Raw genomic sequence first — 6,170 nt, forward strand, 5'->3', positions numbered from 1 at the left:
TTTGATTTCCTTAGAGTTGAGACCATTATAACTTTGAATTTTCTTATTATTTACTTTTACCCTATTTGCTAATATTAATAAAATAAAAATGAAAGCGAAAGTGAAATTGATAATAAAGAACGATTATAATTTAGTCTCCACCATACGATAATCAATGTAATGTCGTCGTTAATCTTTTTTTTTTTTTTTTAAAGGAATGTAAAATTTATTCACAAAAAAAACAATTTCTTACAAAATATTTTGAGTTGCTAAGACCTTCTCCATCGGTAGTCTCTTAGATTCATATTGTTTTGGAAGAAAAAATAATTCAGAAGAAAAGAAAAAAACTAAGGAAAATTGTTATATAATGTACTCATCTTTGCTCTAAGAGATTCTACGTGTCACCAAATGGTTGGGCGAGGAGATAATATTTTTTTTGATGGGCGACTGGTTTTTTTTCTTCCTCTTCCTCTCTCTGTCTCTCTCTCTCGAACTCGCGAATTGACAATCGAAGGAGATGAAATCAAAGGAGATGGAATCAGAGGAGATTCGGGTCGGAGGAGATGTGAATCGGAGGACATTGAATCAGCAGAGGTGAACTTAGACGAGATTGTATCGGATTAATCCACCACTAGTTATTACAATCTATCATTATCATTATCATGTTCATTGGCTACTGGTTATTGATTTTGCAACTCTGTGTAGTCTCCTTTTGAATTGTAACGAAATGATTATTTTTTTTTGTTGATCGTTTCTTTCTAGTATGTTTGATACTAGTGTCTGATACTCGTTATTGGTTATGGTAATGACTATGCTGTTTTTGTTAACACGTTAGATAAATTCTTTTCAGGGTTGAAGGTGGCATTCCACCACTCGTTGAGCTTCTAAATTTTCACTGAAATAAAGTACAGAGGGCTACTGCAGGGGCCTTGCGAACAGTTTCTTTTAGAAACGACGAGAACAAGATCCAAGTATGTTTTTTACTTTGATGATATTTTGTTTAGGCTTGTAAGAGTCTTGTTTCTCACATTATAAGCAACTGTGTAGATTGTGCAGTTGAATGCTTTGCCCACGCTTGTATTGATGCTTCAATCTTCAGATTCTTCTGTGCACGGTGAAGTTGTTAGTTCTTTATCTTGCTTTGGATTGTTGCAATCGGTTTGCTTTGTTTCAGTTCCTTCTAATCTACTGTGCACGGTATGACCTTGTCTCTTTCTTGAATATCTTGTATTTGTATATGTTCACTCAAACTCAATTTTTTTTTTGACGATATAAATGGATGGATTAAAACTAGAGAACATAATAAACATAACTGGCAACATAATCATGCAGGTGCACATTGGCCAGAGAATTGACATTACACCCCTGATTAAGATGCTTGAATCATCAGATGAGGTTATAAGTTTAGTTGTGACAGAGAAAACTGTGAGTTATAAGTTTTGTGTGTCTAAATAACTGTGTGGGGCATAAAAACTACATCAGCTTTGTGTGTCTTATGGCGGCAAGCTTTTTATGGGTATGTTTTCAAAAAAGTGTTTTTTTACTTTAAGGCTGATTCTGCCTACATCCATTATATGATATGACCTTGCAAAAACAATGGTGACAGCTTATAGCTGAATTTGGAGTTGGTGTTGCTGTATTTGTTCGATGTTTCGTGGACCAAAATGCAATGGAACATCTTATAACTGAAAAGCTTGGGCTTGGTTTCTCCCGTCCTCCATTTGCAGCTGTTGTGGTAAATATTCTCAAAGGCAGTACTGGTTCTGTATTTTATCAGTGCTTAGTTTCCAACTTGAGCTTGCTTTTCTCATTCTGCAGGTTGTTTGTACAACTCTCTCGTTCCTTCCTTTGATCGGTTTTTTCGTATGTTCTGTTCTAACGAACTGGATTGGTTTGAAATTATGGAAGATTAATCTGATTACTGGACCTGTTTTGCAATCATATAGAGATTTATGAGATACTTGTTTCAGTTGCAAGAATTGGATTCGAAGATGTAGCCATGGATTCTTCTGGAACTGATTCGGCTAAAGAATTGCTTGTTGGTTTGGATTCAACTACTGAGGAAGAGTATGCAACACAGTCAAAGCTACTTAAAGAGTTCATCAATATTCCCAGCATTGACAAAGCTTCTTAGGCGAGGCATTCCCTCTACCTGTTTACCTCTCTCTCTCTTACCCATTACCAATTAAGTTTCTCCCCTTTTTTGCAGGTCAAGTGTGCAGAACTCTTTCCCTCAATCATTGCAGCATTTAAAATACTTGCAGTGATCTCTTCACGAATGGGAGGTACCCATGAGGGTGCATTACATTTGGTAATTTGATAGTAACTCTCCTTGTTTTGTGATGGCATCAAAAAGAATTCAGATTTCCTCATATATTTACTTTTTTGAAATGCATCAAAAATTTATGAAATACAAAAATTTCCCATTTTTATAAAATCTTAAATGTTTAAACATTTATACTACTTCTATTCTATTTAAAATTTTTAAATTTCAAAAAATTATATTTTCAAAAGTAAGAGACCCAAAATTAGAACGTACCATTGGAAGGAAAAAAATTTAATTAAGAGATCATGGGTTCTTTTATTCTAAACAAAACAAAATTAATTCATAAAATAACCAAACAGTGTTTAACAACCCCTAAATAAAAGACCACCGATAATCTTGCTCTAACAATCAGTGCAAAAGTTGAGTAGAAAACAACGAGGCAAGGATGTCTTTGTATTTCCTGTTTCCAGATCGAAGGAGGAGGAGAAGTCGATTCCGAATAGTCTTGTCTATTAGCCGTGCAAGGGGAGGGGCGGAGATGGGGTCTTCACCGTGTTTGCGGTTATTACGCCCTCTCCATACGGAGTGGATTGTCGTCTGGAAAAAATACCTCAGAAAAAGCAGAGAGTGTTGGTCAAGTGTTGTCTGAAAGAAGCGTCCGAAGTTGATCCCAAGTAGAAGTAGAGTGCCTCCAAAGGAACCCAGCTGTGAGTTGCGTCCAAATTTGGTGAGAGTAGGGACATTGGAAAAATAAGTGGTTCCTTGTTTGCAGCGGGTCTTGACAGAAGACGCAAGCTGAATCAACATGCCTGTTCCATTTCAACATTCTGTCAACTGTAGAGAGTTTATTGTGCATTCCTAACCATGTTATAAACGCAAACTTTGGTGTGGCTTGGGAAAACCACACTCCTTTCTCCCAATCGAAAACTGGTTGCTCCACTCGGATGAGCTTCCAGATGTCACATGTCAGGAATTTTTGTTTAAAGCCAGTTCGAGACTTCCATAGGTTCACATCTGCCAGATCAGGTTGTCGTTGTGACTTTGCTGTTGCAATCTCTGCTTCAACTTGGTTTAGAATCTAAAGCCTATGTCTTCTGCTTCTATGATTGGTAAAGAATGTTTCAATTGTTGCTGTTTTCATAATCCCCAGGTCTATACACCCTCTATTTCCGAGAACATCAGCCAGCGTTCCCATTGGAGACCATCTGTCGTACCTGAAAGAAGTGCTCTGTTCATTTTTGATATCCATTTGATGGAAGTTCTTTGCCACTTCCCTCAACTTGAGGAGTTTTCGACACATCCAGGATCCTTGATAAGATGTTGCTTTCAAATCCCAAAAAGAATCTTGACGGATAAGATAGGTATGAACCCACTGTCCCCATAATGATTTCTTAGCAGCTAGCAATCGCCAAATGAGCTTAAGACCACAGACTGTGTTTGTTTCCTTGAGTGGTCTGAGACCTAGACTACCCTCGCTTTTGGGAAGACAATCGACCTGCCAAGAAACCTTCGCCTTATGTATATTCAGATTTGGCCCACTCCAGAGAGGAAAGCGGAGCAGAGCCCTTCAATCTCCTTCATACACTTTCCCTGTAACCGAAAAGCAGAGGACCAGAAGTTAACAATGCTCATAAGAACTGATGGTATGGGTTGCAGATGACCTCCATATGATAAGAATCTGCTTGTCCAAGTACTAAATCTGTTCCTAACCTTTTCAACCAGAGGTAGGTAGTCATTACTTGTCATTGCTTTTGGTTATGAGAGGCAAACCAAGGTAACGCAAGGGTAGCATACCCACCGCAAACGGGAAGTTTTCTCTGATCTCTTCCTGTACTCTTTGTGACATCCCAGCCATGTATAAGGTAGATTGCTTTAGACATTCTTTGGATTAGACATGTAATCTCTACATTCTTTGGATTTATAAAATTATTTCAAAAAATTAAAAAATTGTAGAAAACTAATATTTTGCCTAAACCTATAAAATTTTAAGACGTAAGTGTTATAAGCACATCGAATTCAAAAATTTAAGTTTAAGTACACTGAAAGATATAAAGTGTCCTTAAAACGTTTACTAAATTAAAATTGGTCATATGATTGGTTAACATATGTAAAAGTTTATTCAAATATTGAATTGGTGTACATGTTAGACACCATCAGTTCCAAAACAGTTTTGGATTTAAAATTATTAACATAAAATAGTAAGTATTAAACATTAGAAAAAGATAAAGAAATATTCAGGGGTGTAGCGAGGGTGTTAATCTAGTTAACTTAATTATAATTAAATAAGCAAAGGGCCAATACCAAATGACCTTTTCTCTTTGGTATTTGTTCATCTCTCCATGTTAGACCTTAGGGTATTATTGGCCAAAAATCATACTTTTTGATTGGTCCTCATATTTACAAAAATCGTCATAATCAAATAACACTCAGTTTTTTGTCATTAACCTAGATTATGAACTTTTAATGTTTATTTTAAATTTAAATTCACAGTACATTCATTAATTATCATGGTACACACGCAAATAAACTTCGAAAAGAGGAGGTTGCAACCAAACTGGAAATACATCTTTGATACTTAAAGCATAAAAAGTAACTGGATAGGTAGCTTAACAGCTACATCGGCGGCTTCATTCAACTCTTTTGACACCTAATTGAGGTTACTGACCAGATCCCAAAAACTTTGGGGGCGGAGGAGGCCTACATCCTTTTCTCACGCAATAATTTTTAGGAAGCCGGGGGGGAAGAGTTGGAAAACGCGGGGGGCGTGGCTTAATAAACCCCGGAATGAACTTCGGTGGAATTTTTGGAATGGTAAAGGCCTCTACCGTCACTTGACGACCAACATGGTTTGTCTCCTCTACACCATCAGCACCGATAAAACAGTTTACACACACATATAACATTTATTAGAGACTGTCAAAGTTTATTCAGTCCAGATAAACCAAATCAGAATGTGGTACAACCAGAATTGTTTTGTTTTGGCTAAATTTTTAAAATGTAAATTTATTGAGTTCTTGATAAAGTAAAGATAGTTTGGTTTAATATAAATTAAAAGCATTTAAAATTGTATAATATCGCGTTTTATATTAAACTCAGTTTATATAAAAAAAACCCCAAAAGACCTAAATAAACCTAACTTTAGATAAGTTTGACAAAAGAAAACATAACTAAGAAAAAGCAAAATAGTAATAACTTACGAATATGTAAAAACAAAAAAACTCACTGAGCTTGCGGATTCCCATTTGTGCGCCATGAACTTTATCTATATGTGGAAAGACAAGCAGAGGAAGGAGAAAGAGAAGCATGCAAAAGACTTTATAAGATCTCATCTTATTATTCCCTCTTGGTTTACTTATCAATATGACTCAAGTTCATGCATTTATATAGACTAGAGACATGGAAGTCTGAGAGAGGTAAGAGATAAGGTTAAATTGAAGCTACCGAAGTCGTAGTTGTCGTAAGTTTTTTTTTGTCTTGGAGAAAAGTTAGAGCATTGCATTACTCTAACATTTACCAATATTCTGTGGATGTATATAATTTTTTTGTTACCGCTTTCATTTGCCGTCATTGTAATCGTAAATATCAGTAAATGCAGAGAAAATCGCAATAACAATACTAATAAAGAGATACAAAATACATGGTTTGTGCATGACAAAAAAAAGTCCAGCAATTTTGTTAAGACATTTAATGGAAGACTTAAAGTTCGAACACTCAAGAGAGATTAACTCTCCATGCAGTGTTCTTCTCTTGGATGTAGTGTGAAATTGTTAAATTATCAAATCTTTGCCGAACCTGAAGGAGGTAAGAGATAATGTTGACGCTGTCGAAGACTTAGTTTAGTCTTATGGGTCTTTAGGTTTTGGTTGTCTAGGTGAAAATTCTTATAGCCACCACGCATGTTTTTTTTTTTTTTTTTTGGCATATT

At 35.8% G+C, this 6,170-nt stretch overlaps 1 long non-coding RNA gene across 4 annotated transcripts; it reads left to right on the forward strand.

Annotated features, from left to right (window-relative positions):
• On the forward strand, nucleotides 318-4,126 carry LOC104741608. Of its 4 annotated transcripts, XR_760337.2 has the most exons (8): nucleotides 318-573; nucleotides 830-950; nucleotides 1,027-1,176; nucleotides 1,312-1,495; nucleotides 1,586-1,714; nucleotides 1,798-2,290; nucleotides 2,716-3,271; nucleotides 3,396-4,126. It is a non-coding gene; the product is annotated as an uncharacterized LOC104741608 (long non-coding RNA). The 4 variants fall into 4 exon arrangements; XR_760336.2 differs by having other exon boundaries at nucleotides 358-573; nucleotides 2,716-4,126; XR_760339.1 differs by lacking the exons at nucleotides 2,716-3,271; nucleotides 3,396-4,126 and having other exon boundaries at nucleotides 363-573; nucleotides 1,798-1,842; nucleotides 1,950-2,410.

Source organism: Camelina sativa, chromosome 14 (assembly GCF_000633955.1).
Source record: "Camelina sativa cultivar DH55 chromosome 14, Cs, whole genome shotgun sequence".
Classification (NCBI taxonomy): Eukaryota; Viridiplantae; Streptophyta; class Magnoliopsida; order Brassicales; family Brassicaceae; genus Camelina; species Camelina sativa.